This window comes from Panthera onca, chromosome D3 (assembly GCF_046562875.1).
Source record: "Panthera onca isolate mPanOnc1 chromosome D3, mPanOnc1 haplotype 2, whole genome shotgun sequence".
Lineage (NCBI taxonomy): Eukaryota > Metazoa > Chordata > Mammalia > Carnivora > Felidae > Panthera > Panthera onca.
The window spans coordinates 67,433,929-67,452,918 of NC_138350.1; the positions used below are offsets into that span (position 1 = coordinate 67,433,929).

At 50.9% G+C, this 18,990-nt stretch overlaps 1 protein-coding gene across 3 annotated transcripts in view; it reads right to left on the minus strand.

Annotated features, from left to right (window-relative positions):
• ZBTB7C (zinc finger and BTB domain containing 7C) overlaps positions 1-15,080 on the minus strand; it is a 350,726-nt gene extending 335,646 nt beyond the window's left edge. For 2 of the 3 annotated variants that reach the window (XM_060613792.3, XM_060613793.3), the window contains exon 1: positions 14,321-15,076. The gene's annotated coding sequence lies outside the window, so the exon portion shown is untranslated. Of the gene's footprint in view, positions 1-14,320 lie in introns of all 3 variants that reach the window. The other variant, XM_060613794.3, reaches the window with a different exon arrangement.
• Positions 15,081-18,990: the final 3,910 nt, after the last annotated feature.

Genomic DNA, 18,990 nt, shown 5'->3' on the forward strand with positions numbered 1-18,990 from the left:
GCAAGTTCTGTAATGATTGATTAGAGGGTGGGGTGTGGGTGGCTGGATTTTCTGGTGATGTTAGAGTGAGACAGCAATTTGTGATGAGCGAGTCAAGGAGGTGAACTACACCAGAGGCATGGCAGATGACTGAAGCCTCAGGCCGGGGGTGAGCGTGGGAAGCCAGGGACCCAAGCCAGGAAAAAATCAGATGCAGTGGGTTCATTTATTTTGACAAACCTTTTCTTTGTAATCATCTGTAATAAGACCACAGTATATTGTGCCGTGTGTATGATATATTCCGAGAAGGTAATGAAGTCTGGGGGACAGGCAGCATAACTCAGCTCCCAGCTAGTAAATCCTTGCTTAGAAGTAAGCTAAAGTCAGAGGTGCGCGCGCGCGCGCGCGTGTGTGTGTGTGTGTGTGCGTGTGTGTAAAAATTATGGAGCTGGTACATTAGCAAGGGCAAAAATTAGCCAAGTTCTACTACTGCATTGAGATTTAGAACATCAGAGTACAGTGACTACATTTTTCTGTAGAGATCTTTACAGCTATTTGAAATTATGAACCCATAATATGCAAATGCACAGGGCTAAGAAATACACATTCTTGGCAGAGACTGAAGATGTTATAATGTGTGCTGTAAACGGCAACGCATGTGTGTATAAAATCCATGCACACATACTAACTGGTCGATTATCCCCTCTAAAACCACACATAAATTCTCTTGACAGGAATTGGAATTTTGCACACATCCCAAGAATGAACAGACTCTTAATGTGCTGTGTGTGTATGGATGGAGTATGAAAAAAAAACAACAACAACAACAACAGAATGGGTCACTAGGCTAAGAGAGCTTTCTGAAACTCAAGCGTGGCCACAAAGGAACATGGGGCTATAGTTTCCTTTTGAACATGATATGATACTATTAGTCGTAATTGATAATATTTATTAAGGTCTGGGCTCTGTGACAGCCATTATACCGGGTGTTTACCACTTCTGATCCCATTTAAGGAGGGAAGGAGAGAGAGAAAGAGAAGAGGAGAGAAGGGGGGGGGGGGGTGTGTGTGTGTGTGTGTGTGTGTGTGTGTGTGTGTGTATACAGGCAAGCACATAGTCCTATTGAAAGGCTTTACCCTCTGTCAAATGGCTACAATGTAACAATTTACAATGGTGAAAATGTTACGTTGTCCATGAGGCAGGCAAGAAGGGGAACTAGGTCATCCAGGTACTCGGTGGCCGGGGCAGGGTCCTTGTACAAAGATGTGTCCTTTTGTGGTGACACTACTTCAGACCTGCAGCCAAAATCTATGCAATGGCCATTTCTGAGCAAAGAGCAGAAAACTAGGCAACCGCAGTCCAGAATCTGAGAAAGAGGTAACAAATTCCCAAAATAGAATGTTGCTGAGTCAGGTCTGTGCAAATGCAGGGTCTTGAAAATTGTAAGGAAGGAAAAGAAAAGCCTTTAGTTAAACAATGGCTTTTAATGACTTCTGCAAATAGGTGCCGCTCAGCCAGGTGGCTCGGTCTGGTGCATCAGAATCTGTCATGAGAAATTTCTGGCAAAGCAACGAAGACAGAACACAGTGTGATTTAGTTTTCTATAATGTAAGCAGAAATGTTACTTTATCAGATAATTCACTTTTACAACGTTCCTCTCCACCCCCACCCCCCTCAAAAGCAGTTTAAGAAAATATCCAGGGCTCCAGGTAGACAAAGGCAAGCTCATACTCCCCGATCTTCCAATGGCTGGCAGGACAGCGAGGGGGGTTTTGCCCTCCGCTTTCTCTTCTGTACGACCCGGCCTGTGCACACAGTTTCTGAGTTTTGGAAACCAGCTGAAGTCTGATTTGGCAGATGATCTGCAGAATGGGTGCAAGCACATCTAACATCAGAGGGCAGCCAGAAATGAGAGGCACTTCCTTCCCTCGGGGAGCTTTCTATATTTTGCAAAGTAGAAGCAAGGAACCTGAGATGGACATCAGTTCATCCGCTGAGTTTTGAATCTAATAATGCTTCATCATGGCACAGATTCCTAAGTCACAGATACCAATGGTCAGGAAAATAACAGGCAGGCTTTTTTGTTCAAGTGGTTTGTATTTATTTGTAAATCAGTACTAGGTCAGAGAAACCTTGAGATTATAAAGATGGATATAAATCCTCTGGGGGAAGTTTATACAAACAGAGGCCTTGGAATGGGGTCCTTGAATCTCTCCAGAACATCTCACCACCTAACCATTACACAGAATTTCCTAGCCCCCAAATCCTTTCTTCTGTTTCTGTCCATGCATCACCCCAACAACGTGTATTGTTTGGCCCACATCACACAGAGGATAACAAGAGACGAATTCTCATCCTTGACGAATTCTCATGAACAACAAAGTCATGAGCAAGTGGTTCTCATAGAAGTTGAAATATAGAACCATCCATCTACAGAATTCTAAGACATGGGTAAATGCACACCTCTGGGATTTTAGTGACCTGGTATTCCTATGTGCTGGTAGTTGCATTTTTACAACAGTGTTTTAAGTAGCTCCCCAAAAAGCAATTTCCTAAAATGCCATAGGAAACAGATATTGGTCAATGAATAAAAAATCCTCCCAGTTGGAAAATACAAACCAAAACCACAATGAGATACCACCTTACACCTGTCAGAATGGCTAACGTGAACAACTCAGGCAACGACAGATGTTAGTGAGGATGCAGAGAGAGAGGAACCCTTTTGCACTGCTGGTGGGAATGCAAGCTGGTGCAGCCACTCCGGAAAACAGGATGGAGGTTCCTCAAAAAACTGAAAATAGGACTACCCTATGACCCAGCAATTGCACTACTAGGCATTTATCCAAGGGAGACAGGTGTGCTGTTTCGAAGGGACACATGCACCCCGATGTTTATAGCAGCACTATCAACAATAGCCAAAGTATGGAAAGAGCCCAAATGTCCATTGATGGATGAATGGATAAAGATGTGGTATATATATACAATGGAGTATTACTTGGCAATCAAAAAGAATGAAGTCTTGCCATTTGCAACTATGTGGATGGAACTGGAGGGTATTATGCTAAGTGAAATTAGCGAAAGACAAATACCATATGACTTCACTCATATGAGGACTTTAAGAGACAAAACAGATGAACATAAGGGAAGGGAAGCAAAAATAATATAAAAACAGGGAGGGGGACAAAACAGAAGAGACTCTTAAATATGGAGAACAAACAGAGGGTTGCTGGAGGGGTGGTGGGAGGGGGGCTGGGCTAAATGGGGAAGGGGCATTAAGGAATCTCTTCCTGAAATCCTTGTTGCACTAGATGCTAACTAACTTGGATGTAAATTAAAAAAATAAATGAAATTAAAAAATCCTCCCAATTTGCTTCTAGACTGAAATACATGTTTCTAATCATTGATAGGAAGTGGTTTATTTCTTCCCAAATTCTTATTGTTTAATGCAAAGGTCAACAGGATGACATCCCCTGAAGCATACCAGAACTGAGCTAAAGCAGGTCAAACTAAACAATAAACAAACAAACAAACAAACAAACTGGACAGAGGGGATAAACAGCTTGTGAGTTAAGATCTGCTGACCCTTAACTTGGGAGTTAACAGCTTGGGAGTTAAGCCTGACCCCCCCTTAACAAAATGGATTTCCTCCTGCGTCCTACCTAGGCCTTCCTGCCAAGGGGACACTTCTTCAACGAGCATGACACAGGTCATGTTGAAACTTACACCATCTCTTTACATCCCTCCCTGAATACTCTCCAGGAAACTCAGTGTCCATTTAAGTGAAGCGCAAGAATAGGGGTACTGGAATCTGAACAGGTGGGCAGTGGCTGAGAGAGGCAGCGGAGAGGAATCAGGGACATGACGTCCCAAGCTGTGGTCAGAAAGCCTTGCTGCTCGTACACAGCCAGTCGGCCCAGAGCCCCCTCCCGGGCACCCTGTACCTCCCCCTCCCCCACCACCTGCCCAGCACATCGTAGGAACTCCAGAAACACGGGTTTAATACACGACTGTCGACAAGGCAACTAACTCATTTTCCAGAAAGTTCAATGCAAAAAATTGTCTATTCTCCTCTTAACCCTCAAACAGGTAAGCAACTTTATTCTTTGAAATTTTATTCTTTATTTTGCGAACAATAAATCAGCAAATTTAAAATGCTGTCAATGTGTCGATAGAAAACTCAAGGATTGCTTTCATAACAAAAATCAATGGGTAAAAACCAAGAGTATTATAGGGGTGCCTGGGTGGCTCAGTCGGTTGAGCATCTAACTTCGGCTCAGGTCATGATCTCATGGTTTGTGGGTTCGAGCCCCATGTCGGGCTCTGTGCTGACAGCTCAGAGCCTGGATCCTGCTTCGAATTCTGTGTCTCCCTCTCTCTCTGCCCCTCCCCCACTTATGCTCTGTCTCTATCAAAAATAAATAAATGTAAAAAAAAAATTTTTTTTTCAAACCAAGAGTATTATATAAGCAAAAGACTGGAAACATCTAAAATCTCTAACTCTAAGGGGCTGGTTCACTAAGTCAAGGAATACCCACACAGTGGAATCTATGTAGTGGAAACAAACAAGCAAAAAACAACGAAGAAGTTCTTTATAGTCGGAGAGTCAGATGTGCCCAAGATTTTGTGTTCAGTGGAAAATGTAAAGTGAAATATAGGGTGTGTGGTATGCTTCCATTTGGGTAAAAACCTTCAAAAATACAGACACACGTGTACGTATACCTGCACACGTGTATACATACTTTCTTGTATGTTCACAACGTGTCTTTATGCTGAAGAGACCAGTGACAGCAGTTGCCTCAAAGTAAGGGGACCAAGAGACGAGGAGAGAGAAAGATGTTTCGTTTTGAATACCCTTTTGTACCTTTTGAATGTTAAACCGTGTAAGTATTGACCTATTCGCAAAAATTAAATTAAAAATTCAAGGCAAACAATGTGTGGAAAAGTAATAAAAAATCTAGTTTAGGAAAACATACAAGAGAAATCCTCATTTAAAAAAATGGTTCACGGCAGCCTGTTGAGTCATCTGTAAACTGTGGAGGAGACGAAATCTGGGGAGGAAGCCCTGCGTGGCAGAAACGATGCCCCGGCAGCCGTGGCCACCTCCGCGGCCTTGACGGGCAACCGGGGGGCGCTGGGGCCTCTCTGACCCTCCGTCTCCTCATTTGTGAATGGAAGTGTTTGGACCAGCCCTTAAAGCAGGCAGGCCCCTTCCCCGTGTGGGAATCAGAGGTCCTCAGGTAGATACACCTAGTCACCTGACGAGCATCTAATTTAACAAGAAGAGACACTCCTTTAAAAAGAGAAAGAGAGTCTGTCTGTGGCAGGGCGATAAAAACCTCAAATCCCTCCTCGCCAGAGTGCAATAAAACCAATGTGTCTAACTTCGGGAGCTTAAAATACATTTGCGGACACACCCTTCCCTCCAAACACACCTGCTGCCTTTTTCCTCCCTCTTCCCACATCCTCTCTGGACAGGCCGAGTGCCCGTTGATGACAGAGCTGGAAGATTTCCTTTTTTGTTCTAATGTTTTCTGCGGGCCCCTCCCCTCTTTTATGCCTGCCATTCACAGCCATCTGGGATGACCCAGGAACAAGAAGACGCTTCAGGATTTAAAGACAATGAAAATACGTCGCTTTTTACAAATAATTGTTAGCACTCGGCTCCCTCGGTCCCCAGAACATTCTTTTAAATAAAGGCAACGTAATGGTGGTGAGTGGATATTGGCCATTGCTAGAGAGGCTTACGTGTCTCTCTAAATTGTCCAGACAGAACTTTCTACGACATACTTGAAAATGTGGGGCCTGGACAATCTCTCTGCCGCCCAAACTTTCTCTCCAAGCCGCATCTCCAACCTCTTCCAAGTTAGGAAGTGGCTAAGTCTGTTTTCCATGGCTTTGTCTTAGGAAATGAGAGCCAAGAATGGTTCTTGGAGGTAATGCCAGCTCATTTTACAGATGGAGAAACTGAGGCCCGTACGGGTGGGAAGGCTCCCTCAGGCATACACAACACACCCGCCACTGGGCCAGGACAAAAGTCAGGCCCCGCAAGCCTTTGCTTCTTCCCTAAGGTACTGGCTTTCACTCGTTCCTGCCCAGAGGCCCAGCTGTCTTCCCCCGCCCCGCCCCGTAACACCAGCCCCCCCAGACCGGCCCACCTGACCTGGGCCCCAGGCTGACTGCGCTGACCCGGGGGACCGCTGAGCACCTGCAATGGGACAAGGGGCACAGGTAGAAATGGTGACACTTTGGATATATTGGGTTAAACTAAATGCATTTCCTTTTCACTTTTTACTTCTGCTTTCTTTTACTTTTTTTTTTTTTTTTTTTTTTTTTTTTTTTTTTTTTTTAATGTGGCTACTGGGAAACTTAAAATGACATAGATGAGCCACGCTATATTTTTACCAGGCTGCCCCGCTCCAGGTCATGTGCTGTTACCCATTTAGCTCCCAGTCAGCAGAACTGACCTGCCCCATGTGCCACTCTCTGTGTGGCCAGTCTCTGTTCTAAAGACCAACTCATGCCCAGGAGTTGAGGAGTAAATAATGTGCCCCCACCAGTGACATCTAGAACGAGCCTCTGAAGCCTCAGGGTGATTTTCGCAAGTGTATCTCCCCTTCCACGGAGGGATGCAGGGAGGGATTCTGGCACCCCTCCCGTGACATTGATTCTACCCTCATGAACAGTGGCTTCCCAATGGTCATCGGAGGAAGAGAACAGTCTTAGATGTTTGGGCGCCCCAATCCTCTGCCTTCCCTCCTCTCCCTTCAGGTTTGGAGTAGAATTCACAATCGCATGAATAACAGTGGCTTCCACGTTACACACGCCTCAGTCTTTGTCGGGAGTCCTGCCGCGTCTTTGTATCACGTCATCTCATTTCCCCATCCACCCCGTGAATCTGGCGTTCAACATTTTCTGGACGAGGAAACTAGAGCTTTGAGAGGTTATGCAACATGCCCAACGTGATCAGAAAAAGTGGCCAAGCCACAGGATTCAGGTCTGATCAGCTCCAAAACCCATGCTCCTCACCGCCCCTTAACTTCTTGAGGCCTCAGTGTCCCCACCTGCAGTACGGCCATGGAGGCAGGGTGGAGCTCTGTGACCCACAAGGGCCCATCCTCCCCGGAACTGGGTTCTGGGCTCATGAGGAGCCACCATTTTGAAGGGCCTCCAGCTCCTGGTGGAGCTACACCCCTCGTCCTGGGCTGACAGACTTGTTCTCTCAACTCTGAGGCTCCACACAGCCCGCTCTCCTACCTGGGTGCCCTCTCCCTCTTGTCTCCAGGGAATTAAGCATCTCTAGCCCCTTATATCAACACTCCACCTAAACATCACCTCCTCCAAAAACCCCCCAAAACTGGTAAGTCAGAGAAGTGCTTCTCGTGTTGCCCTTTCCCGCTTCCCAGGACGTGACTATCTTCCTCACCCCTTCACCCCCAGGGCCCTGCCCTCCCTTGTCAGCCAAACTCACTCCCCAAAGAGGCCCTGACATGGCCAGACAGGCCCAATCATGGTCTCTCCTCCCACAGGAAGGCTTCTGCATTTCCTTCATTCAGCAAAATATTTCCTGAGCACCTAGAGTGCAGTGGGCATTCTTCCAGGCCTTGGCAACATGGCGGTAATGGTGACAAAGCCCCCGGGCCCCTGAAGGAGCGAAGGTTGTCTCCAGACATTCATGCCCTAAACACACTAATCCAATGACGTGGGCTCATACTTCTCAAGATTGTCCTGCTATTTTTACTTTTAGGTCAAGGAATGATTAGTGAATGGGTACTGGGTTTGGTTTTTTGCAGGCATGTAATAGTTAAATCAAGTATGATACGTAATTTGAAGGAATGCTACACATCTATTAAAATATGTTTCTATAGAATATGATGGCGTTGGTAAATGTGATAGAATGCTCAGTAAGGAGATATGGTGATGTCTCTCTTCACACAGTGATGGAGAGAGATAAGGAGTGAGCAGTAACTTCCTAAGTGCTTTGGCCATGTGTTGGGGGTGGGGACCGTTTTCCTAATTTAAACCGTAGAAGGTAAAGCTCACTGAAATCTTCTCCGCCAGTGGGGAAATGTGGAAAATACATTTCTTCTAAATATCAGTGATTCATGGTGGGAATGGCTCAGACTCCCAAGAGAAGAAACCTTTCCGTTTATTAAGAGGTGGCATGAGGGGCACCGGGGTGGCTCAGTCGGCTAAACGTCCGACTTCGGCTCAGGCTGTGATCTTGCAGTTCGTGAGTTCCAGCCCCGCATCGGGCTCTGTGCTGACAGCTCAGAGCCTGGAGCCTGCTTTGGATTCTGTGTCTCCCTCTCTCTCTGCCCACCCCTGCTCACACACTGTCACGCTCTCTCTCTCTCAAAAATAAATAAACATTAAAAAAAAATAAGAAGAGATGGCATGAATTTGGAGCACCTGTGCGGCTCTGTCAGTTACGAGTCGGTCTCTTGATTTCGGTTCAGTTCATGATCTCATGGTTCCTGGGATTGAGCCCTGCATGGGGCTCTGCACTAACAACACAGGGCTAGCTTGGGATGCTCTGTCTCCCTCTCTCTCTGCCCCTCCCAGTTTGCACGCTCGCTCACACACTTTCTCTCTCTCTCTCTCTCTCAAAACAAATAAATAAACATTTTTGAAAAAAGAGATGGCATGAGTTTTAAAAGTTTCAGAAAACCACATTTAATCTTAAGATACACTTATATGTGTGTGTGTGGGGGGGGTGTGCGTGCACACACATGCGTGTGGGTTTTGGTGGGAACAGGAAAAAAGACTAGAAGGAAATGCACCAAAATTAGGGTGTTGTCACAGTTTTTGGTTTAAGTTTTACACGTTTCGATATTTTCCCAAGTGTCTATCGTGACTCTCATTGCTTTCATAATCAGAAAAGAAGTGGTAAACTGAACACTAATAGTTTTTTAATTTCCCCATGAATCTGTTTTTACAGGCACCATGTCAGTGGGGTTTGGGAATTTGGGAACCAGCAGGGTGCGAAACGCAAACGAAATCCCCCATTCCTGCAGGGCTGAGTGCACCCCTTGGCCCTGACGAGAAACCCTCCCTACATGCTGGCAGCCAGCTGTCCACAGCTGTTCCGAGGAGATGGCGAATGAATGGAGCCGGTGGAAAAACACAACATTCCTGACTCTCCAAGGATGGCAGTATGCTTGGAACTCTCGCTCACCAAAGAAGTAAATAAACAGAGAGAGAGGTGGCAGCCAACCCGGCCAGAGGAGCTCCAGGCCTGGAGGCGGCTCAGCTGCCAGGGCTCCGGACCCCTAACATACCATCGCAAAGAAGACCCCTCTGCCTGAGCCAGCCAGCCTTGTCGAGTCAGGGCTAACGCCAGGTGGCCGTGGCCCTCCCGGCCTGTGTCTCGTGAATGCCACCTTCCCTTCCTGCCACCATCAGAGTCTAGGGGAGCAAGTTTTTGTGCCCGTCGGCTGAAGAGATCAGAGGGCAGGGTCCCTGGATGGTTCATCTTCACAGACCCCTGGCACTCACTGGCAGGCCCACTCACCATCTATCTCCTCGGGCACTGCTACATGCCAGGTGCTGTTCTGGGGCCAAGGACACAATGGGGAGCAAAACAGACCAGGTCCCTGCGCTCGTGGCACTTACGTTCTAAAGGGAGAGACAAGCCAGAGACGAGAGGAAAATCAAGAGTATATCCGAGAGAGAGGTGGGTGCTATGAAGAATGTAAGACAGGGTGCTGTTTCAGCTGGGACCTGAATGACAAGGGGCGGGGCGGGGCGGGGTGGGGGATGGCGGGCAACTGGGGAAAGCTCTGAGGGAAGGACACGCCACATGAAAAGAAGAGTCAAGGAGAAACACATGGGCTTGATGTGTTCACAGAACAAAGAAGATCCAGCAGGGTGGAGTACAGGCAGTGGAGGGAGTCCCCGAGGCAGGCAGGGGCCGGACCCCAGGGTCCCCACAAGAGAGTAAGCAAAGGAGTGGCCCACCTGCCTGACAAAAGGAAACTCACTCTGCTTGATCTGTGAGGTCGGACTGGGCTTTGGCAGCTCCTAGAAAAAGACTCCAGTGCTGTCTGTTGCTCCCAGCATCTCTGGCCGTATGAAATGGCCAATCAGCTTGGCCCAGGGCTCTCAAAATGCCTGTGGAAACCAGGCTCTTCTCACGCACACCCCAATTCTCTGCCTCCTTGGCCTCCCCGTGCCAAGGCGTGCTGCTGGCGGCAATGAAGAAGCAAACCTGACCGCCCTCCACCCACCCACCAGTGCCCCCCAGCACTCGCTCAGCAAACATTTGCGGGGCCCAGGACTGGCGCCGGGTGCTGGGGGTGTGATGACGAGCAACACACAAGCCCCGCCCCCGAGACCCCCCTGCAAGTGATGCCCGGGGCCAGGCTCGGGAGGCACCACCCGCGGCCAGGGGCTGCCCGGCACCCACCTCTCCACGCAGGGCCCCCCGCTTGTCTTCTCTCCCTGGCAAAACCTGCCGCGAGCCCCTGAAATGGATCTGATGGGAGGATTAATTCACTGCAAGGGGCTGAACCGAGAGACAAGCTCAGTGCCTTGCTTGCTTCCTCCACCACCCACCCTCATTCTTCCCTCCACCAACCCAGGGGGAAAATATGCCCAGTGGCAGGGATGAGGTTGTAACCAGTGGCGTGACAGATACCGCTTCCCCGAAGACAAAAGAGGACTCAGGTGTTGGTCTGAAGAGGGCCAAGGCGAGGGGGACCACAGGGGTCCAGGGGAGGGGTGGGCAAGGAGGGAGAGTTTGCGCGCAAGCCCCACACCTCCCTGGCCAGCACCACACAGAAATGCTTCAGCTCATGGTCAGGGCGAACCGTATCTGCTACGTCGCTTTCAGAATCTCCCCGCGCATAAAAATCATTATTACCGTTATTCAGAAAAGCCAAGTCCCCCACTTTTGCAGATTCTTAAGTTCTGCCCTGTGAGGTTTCTGGGGTAAGCCTCGTTTTGTGTAAAGGGGGGAGGGGGGCGGGGCCAGAGCCTGAGAAACAGTGCACACACTGGCTCTAGAAAATCTTTGTATCTTAAAACTCCCAGAGCAGCCGAGGTTCCAAGAGGCCCCACAGGACCCCTCCGTGCAGGTCAGAGTTCACAACAATACCACCATGCAGATGGGTGGTGGTTTTCTTCCAGTGAGGCACAGCTACCCTGGGGAGAAGTCACCACTGAGGATGGTTCCAGACCCTTGAGTCTCTTCTTCCCAGGAGGAGAGGAGGGGTTATAAATAGCCTGGACTCCTTCAGCCCTACACAGGCACAGATCCCACACCCCCGCCCCAGCCTCAGCCAGCTGGTCCCTCCTCCCCCAAGTTCCCACAGCCTGCTATAAGAGGGAGGAAACTGCTCACCCACTGCGGGGGTGGGGAACATCAGAGAGAGTGGCCTCCCATGAATTGTCACTGTAGCCCCACCACACCTCTGCACCCTTCTGCAATGGCAGTGCTTGGAGAGGGGTAGTGGGCAATATGTTCAGGCAGCCTCTTACACCCCAAGCACCTCCGGAAACCCTGAGCTGAAGGCCCAGAGTACATTAATGCACTCCATGAAGTGTAGGAATAACACCCTCTCCTCTCTCTGCCTCAGCTTCCCCGTCCCTAAGACAGACAAACGGCTGGGCTGAACTGTGCACCTGCTGGGGATGGCCCTGACATTAGCATGCAATGAAAGTGAAAAGACACTGTCCAAATGTAACCCCGGACTGTCATTATGATGCCCGGTCTTGGTCTCATCTACAGGAGCCCCAGTCACAGCTGGGGAGACACTGGTTCTTATCTGCTCACGAGAGCAGAAGAATTCTACTCGGTAGCATTGCGTGAGCCTTGAATTCCTGATACTGCATGCCCTTGAAAGCAATAAAACTTACAAAATATCCTCTCTCACAAGTCACTTCTGACTGATACAGATCAACAAAGGCCGCACCCAGACCTATTTTGATTTAATATGGTTCTGCTGGATGTACATGACAATATATATCGAAGGATGAGCATTGCCCTAGAATAGTTCGATTTGGGAGGGGAAGCTCTCTCAACAATCAGTCTGTTTACCATTCAAATCCTTCCCACTCATACACACTGCTAAGAAACAAGTGGCTAAAATCTAAGTGGCCAACTCCCAGTTCTTTTTAATTAAGACACTTTGTTTGCTCAATAAAATACGGCGTAAAAAACATTTACTGAAAACCCACTCATTGATGTCTAATAGCTGTGTCAAACACTCATAACAACATTTATTCCAACACCCCCAGATAATAGCCCATCTTTCTCATTTGGTATCCACAACAGCACAACATTTGTGTCCAAGTGTAATTGATCCAGAATTGGGCTCCCTTTCAAAAATATCTGTAAAACCTAATTACCAGGAAAACAGAGTTCTGGCATCCTACGGAAAGAGGGTGCTTCACAATGAGACAAGCTGCAAACTCATCTTGGCCAATCAAGCTGCATTATGTTACCAGAGGAGTTTGAGGAATTTGGGGTGATGAGGGAGCAGGAAAAGTTGGAATAGAGTCAGACTGGAATCTTCAGTGATAGTCCTGATTTTTTTTTTTTTCTTTTTTGAGCCAAGGGCAGAGGACAGGAAATATATACCACATTCGCTGGCAAACATGGATGCAGAAAGTACCAGACAATGAGCCCACGATCGGCTTGGGGTGTGGGGTGGCATTTCTGATCTCAGGCCCTACAAGGCCTTCCTTGCCCAAGGAACTCTCTCCACCCTGGTCTGGGAGGCTGATGTCATTTCTAGTCTCCCGGGGTTTCTAACCGCTGTGACAGGTCACTTTCCCTTGGGCCTGAGTCTGCTCATCTGTAAAATGAATGTTCCTCATATCTCTAGGACATCTTTCGGCTTCAAAATTCTGTGACCTTTTTTAAAGCAAAGGGCACGCTTTCTGCTCAGGGACTCGGTGGGGTTAGGGGACTAGGGAGCGGCGGCAGGAATGAAGGACTCAGTGTTTCCAACCACCTCTCACGCAGTTCTGTGCAGACTTGCACCAGGTGGGTATCAAACCCACTCCGGGGATAAAGATTCCTTTCAGCCCAGGCCGGACCTCCCCGGGTGGTTCTAACCTCGATGCCCTGGATTCGACAACCGGCCAATGAGGAAGCCGGCCAAACCGCTGGACTTCTCTCCCAGAGCCTCTCTCCCAGAGCGGACCAGGGCACATCTTCCTCTTCGGAGGGGTGCTCTGTTCCCACCTTCATCCTCTTTGTGTCTCAGAGACCCCAGACATCCCAGCCCGAGCCTTGCCAAGGATGCAGTGAAGCTCCCCAGGCAGAGAGCACACACAACCGACTCCGGGCTCCCTTCGGCCCTGGACCCTCCTCGCCTACGTTTGGGTAGGAACCTCCACAGCTGGTTTCAAAGGAAAGGAGAGTTGCGGCTGCTTTGCCTTTTCTTTGGCTCCTCCTAAAGAAACAGACAAGCAGCCCGAGTAACAAAGCAGCACAGCGGCCAGAGACGATTCGATCTCAAAGGAGCAAGAGATACGCACGCCAGGAGCGAAGACGAGCGCGGTTCCTAGGAGGAGACCCCGCGCTGCCCCGTGTGGGCGACAGGTAGCGGGCTGGCCTCAGTCTAACTTTCCCGAGGCACCGAGGCACCGCGCGCGTGAGCCCATTTCGCGAGGCTTCCCAAAGGACAGCCGCGGGAGCCCCGAGGTCCCCACAAGGGCGCCCCCCCGGGCAGGGACAGCCACGAAGCCCGGGAGCCGCGTCGCGAGATGCGGGATCCCGGACTTTCCAGCCCCCTTTCTCGTCTTCAAGATGAGACAGTGTGAGGTGCGGGTGCCGAAGTCTCAGGAAACCGTCACTCTCCAAAATGCTCCGGCACCTTCCCGGCAGAAGTGCGGTAAAACTTTTGGCAGGAACCACCTGTGGCTGCCGACGGGCCCGCCCTGTCCCGGCCCGGAGGCGCCGCCGAGCCCCGGGCCGCACGCGTCCGCAGAAGTTCCCCTCCAGCCCCGCGCGCCACTTCGCTCCGGGCCGCGGTGCCAGCCAGGAGGCGCGGCGCCCGCTCGCTGGCTCGCTCTCCGCTGGCTCTCCCCTCCTCCCTCCCTCCTCCTCCCGCCTCCTCTCGTTGCATGGCTGCCGCACGGAGCCCCTGAATAGCCACCGCAGCCCCCCGCCTCCTGCCCGCCGCGCTGGGGGCGCCCCTGCCCCCGCCGGCGCCCCGGGGCGCGCGGACCGCCGGCCTCCTAGCAACAGCCCCGACACGGCTTGCCGGCGTCGGCGATGCGGAGCCACCCTCCGGGAGCCCCGCGACCCCCTGACCCGCCTCGGCGGCCGAGGTGCGGGAGAGACCGTGACCCTCGCCGCCGGTGCCCGAGCCCGGCGCGCGAAGCCACTCACCTCTGCGCGCCGCCAGCCCCGCGCGCCTGCCGCACTTGGCGCCGGGCCGCGGTCCTCGCGTCCTCCGTCGCCGCCGCCGCGGTCCGTCCGTGCCTGTGCGCCCGAGCAGCGCGGGCCGCGCGCTGTCAGAGTCTCGTGGCGGGGCTGCGCCGGCGGGTGTGGAGCCGAGCGGCGGCGGCGGCGGCGGCGGCGGCGGCGGCGGCGGGCGCGCGGGCAGCTCCTCCCTCCCCGCGCCGCGCCTCCGCCCTCCTCGCGCCCCGCCTCCCGCGCCGCGGCTGTCAGCCCCGCGCCCCGCGCCCGGCGCCCGCGCGGCCCGCGCCACCCGCTCGGGGGGCGCACGGGGCTAAAGGGCCCGGATGTCTACGGTCGCCTCTCCGCGCGCCCGCCCCCTCCGCGGCGCCCCCTCCCCGCCTGCCACACTTGCACTTGCTGCGCCCCGACCTCCTCCCCGGCTCCGCGGAATTTCTATTTTGACAGGAACTGTGGCGGTGGGCGGCGCGGCGGGGGACGCCCCGGACCCGCGGAGGCGGCGGGCGGCTGGCAGGACCCCGGCGCGGGGGCGGAGTGGGGGGCCAGGCAGAGCCACCATCCGCTCGGGGCTTTTTTTCTTTCTTTCCTTTTTTCTCTTTGCCTCCTCCAGGATTTAAAGGGACAGCCCCGGCCGAGGCGAGGGGCCAGGCGGCCGCCGTTTCTCCGGTCTCCAGACGCCCTCTGCGGCCCGGCCGGACCCGCCCGCACCCGGAGCGCAGGCTCCCGACCGCCGGGTATTTTTAGGTCCACACCCGGCCCGGGGCAGCGGTGCGGCGGAGCTTGGCTCGCCCGCCCCGGCGCACGGCTATTTTTACGGAGTCCGGTTGGGGGAGGAAATAAAACAACTCAGCAACTGCTTTCCCATTCGAAAGTAGGGAGTAAAGAGTGGGGGCGAGAAGTTTCCCAAATGCTCTCGGAATTCCAGCGAGTCAGAAAGATACCTCTCCGACACGAGCAACTACAGGCTTGCCCCATTTCAGGGCGCCCAAATCCCGGCGGGAAGCCCCGCCCCAGAGACCGCTCGGGCGCGGGGTCTCCCACCCCTCGCCGGGCGGAGTCCCCGCACCCCTCACCCCGCTCGCCAGGGACCCGCCAGCGGCCACCGGTCACTCCCCCGGACGGCCTTAGAAGGCGGCCTTCCAGAGCATCCAATCGCCCAGCAACGCAGCCAAGGGACGATTCCGTGGAGCGCTTAGCTCCGCCCCGTCCCGCCAAGCCCCGCCCCCGCTGTTACAGCCCGGGCGGGAGAGTCTAGGTGGGTCGCGCCGCGCGGAGCACTGACAGACAGCGCTAAGGACCCATCCCAGGGAAGAGGCAGGAGGTCTCCGCCCGCGAGCGACGGCGGGAGCGGTTGCAGGCGAGGCCGCGCTCGGCCAGACGTTCTGGACACCAGCGGGCCGGGACACGCAGGGACTGGCTTTTCTCTCTGCATATTTGCCACTCACCCCTCCGCCCTCTCGGCGGACTTCGGACCCCTTGCCCGCCCTCGGATGTCAGCGGGTTCTCTCAAGGGCTCCTCCATCAGACGCGGGCAAGTTGGCGGTCCTCAAGTTCCTGCAGGGGCTGAGCTTTCGTGGACCGAGAGCCAGGACGGTCGAGAAAGCGAATCCCTCCCTCCCGTGCCTATTCTGGCCATTGGCTAATGAAAGAGCAGTAGAGCTGTTGCTGTCTGGGTAATGTCTTTTAACGTTGGAGATACTCGATGGCGTCCTTTACAGCAGTCACAAAAATGTGTGGACCTCTGGCTCGGCACTTCTTCCCAGTGTCGCTCATTGGCATTTTTTATCGCTTCATTCATTCGTGTAATAAATGCACATTGTAAGGCACCACGTTGGGATAGCGAAGACAGGAGAAACACTCTGGAATAGGATGTGACAGTGGACAGCTAGGTACAAACATGAAAGGGGAATCTGGAACATAGGGTTTTGCATGTCGTCTTCCACTTGCTAGAGACGCCTGGCTTTTCCTGCAAAGTAAATTATCATTCATTCAGTAGTTTGAACAACCACCTTACCCAAACTGTTCAAAGGTTCATAAGAACTCCAGGGAAGTCCGTCCCAGAAACTTAAGAGATTTTTAGATTCAGGATATCAGGCTTCCAAGTTGCTAGAGCTTTCAGTGGCAAAATCATACCCTTGCTTCGAGCCCTAGGAGCCATTGCCCTCCCAAATTAGGTTGTCTCTCTCTTCTCCTTTCATTAAAGGGTGTTCAGCAATTTGGAGTTCTGCTGACCCAGCTGATACTGTGAAGCTTCTAAGCCAGAAGCATGGGGTTGCATTTGGGGAGTACCGGGAGGATCTAAGCCCTGGAATGGCAAGGCACTAACAGATGATGGGACTGCAGTTCTGGGGCTGAGGGCAGCTAGAGCCATGGAAAGGGTGTTTTGTTTGAGAAAAGAATTTTCTACCAAATTAGAAATGTCTCTAAATTGGAAAGATTTTGCCACAAGGGTTTGAGCTCCTTCCCCAGCTTGGTGTCCTCAGTGCCTAACACACTTAACACCTAATAGGTGCTCACTAAAAGATTAATAAACCGGGGCGCCTGGGTGGCTCAGTTGGTTGAGCATCTGACTTCGGCTCAGGTCATGATCTCGCTGGCTGTGAGTTCGAGCCCCACGACGGGCTCTGTGCTGACAGCTCAGAGCCTGGAGCCTGTTTCAGATGCTGTGTCTCCCTGTGTCTCTGCCCCTCCCCTGTTCATGCTCTGTCTCTCTTTGTCAACAATAAATAAACATTAAAACATTTTTAAAAAATTAAAAAGCCAAATGAATGAAAAGTCCTTTTAGAATGGTGAAGGTGTAGTAACACATAAGGACAGAGATCCAGAGAACTCTGTAAGACTCATTTGCAATATCCTTGTTGGTAGGTAACTGCATCAGTAAACCTGACCATAGGTAGTAGGATTTACTGGCTCCTGCCAGACTCATCTACTTAGCCATGGAACATAGAAGGGCATATCATTCATGTCCTCGTGCCTCTGCTTCCCAATCCATAAAAAGGGTATAATAACGGGAAGTTTCCACCCCATCGAGACGCTGAGATGACCAACGAGAAAGGCTGTGAGCAAGTATTGCCCAATGGACAACACTCCTTAAGGGGCGTATTGAGCACCTTGGAGTACTTTGTAAATTATCAGTATTAGTTATTAGAATAAATTGTACAGAAATTGTCAGGGAATCGGGTTCAAAACTTTACCTGTGTCCCAAGGATGGGAAAAGGCTGATTCCAGAGAAGGGGAAAAGAAGGGAATTAACTTTTACAGAGCTCCTCTAGAATCAGAACTCCTGACACGGACCGTCGTACATTCCTCCTAACAACTGTGCACAATACATTTCATGGTTATTTATCGAAGAGAAATCTGGTATCGGCAGTGGTAATGACCAAGGTCCCACAGCTGGGAAGTGGCAAAGGCAGTCCCGGAACTAGGATTTGTGAGTTCAGGAATTCACCTACGTCCCATGCTGCCAAGCTGCATCTACATCCCGTGCTGATGAAAGCGATGGTCCATGTTACCACAAGGCAGGGTGGGCATGAGGCAATCCCGGTCGAGAGGAACTTCCTGGAAGAGGCAGCATCTGATTCAGTCCTTTAAGTCGGGATGGTTTAGGTATCTCTCTCTCTCTCTCTCTCTCTCTCTCTCTCTCTCTCATTGTTTGAAATAATTTCAGATTTTCAGAAAAGTTAACAAAGATAGTATAAAGAATTCCCATATACCAAGGTACCCTGTGGGGAACATTTACCATGTTCGCTGTATCTTGCTGCCTCTCTATACATACATATTCCCTTTGTCCTAAACCATTTGAAAGTAAGCTGGAGACATAAGGCTCTTTTACTGATAAAGTCTTCAATGAGTGTCTTCTAACAACATGGACATTCTCTTACATAATTAAAATCAGGAAATTGCCTTTGATACTATTATCTAATCTAAACTACACCTAGACATTGCCACGTATCTCACTCAAGGCAAAAATGAGAGATAAATTAATTCTTGTCAGGATTTAATCCAGGATGATATGTTGCATCCAGCTGTCATATCCCTTGGGAGGGTATTTTTATTATCAAAAATAAATTTTCTGAATTCTCATTTCTTCTTTTAAATGGCCACACGTGTACGGTTTATATAGGGCAACAATGGCAATCTCCTTGATCACCCTTTAGACAGGTTCCTCTGAGCCCTCTTTTTGATGAGGCCTCACCCTTGGGCCCTGTCTTCAGCCTGCCAAACCCAGCGGTGGAAAGAATCCTGTTAAGTCAGTTTAGTTAGAATCCCCCCACCTTTGCTATCTGATCACCCCGGTTTGCCTTTAGCAAGAATCCTGTTAGGTCAGTTTAGCAAGAATCCGCCCACTGGGATGTTAGTAATTTTCCATCCACTGACCCCCACCTTCCTTGGCTATAAATCCTCACCTGTCCTTGTTGAACCTGATCTCTCTCCCCTACTGCAATACCCCTTTTGCAATAGTCTCAAAACAAATCTTCCTTGCCATTTTGACAAGTGTTAGAACAATTTCTTCTTTAATAGTGCCAAAGAAAATATAGAAAAAATTTAAACCCGTCTGTAATTGCCCACCAGATATAACCTTAATTAATCCTTGGCTAATTTAAATGTATTAATACTCAATTTCTTTTTAATGTACAGGT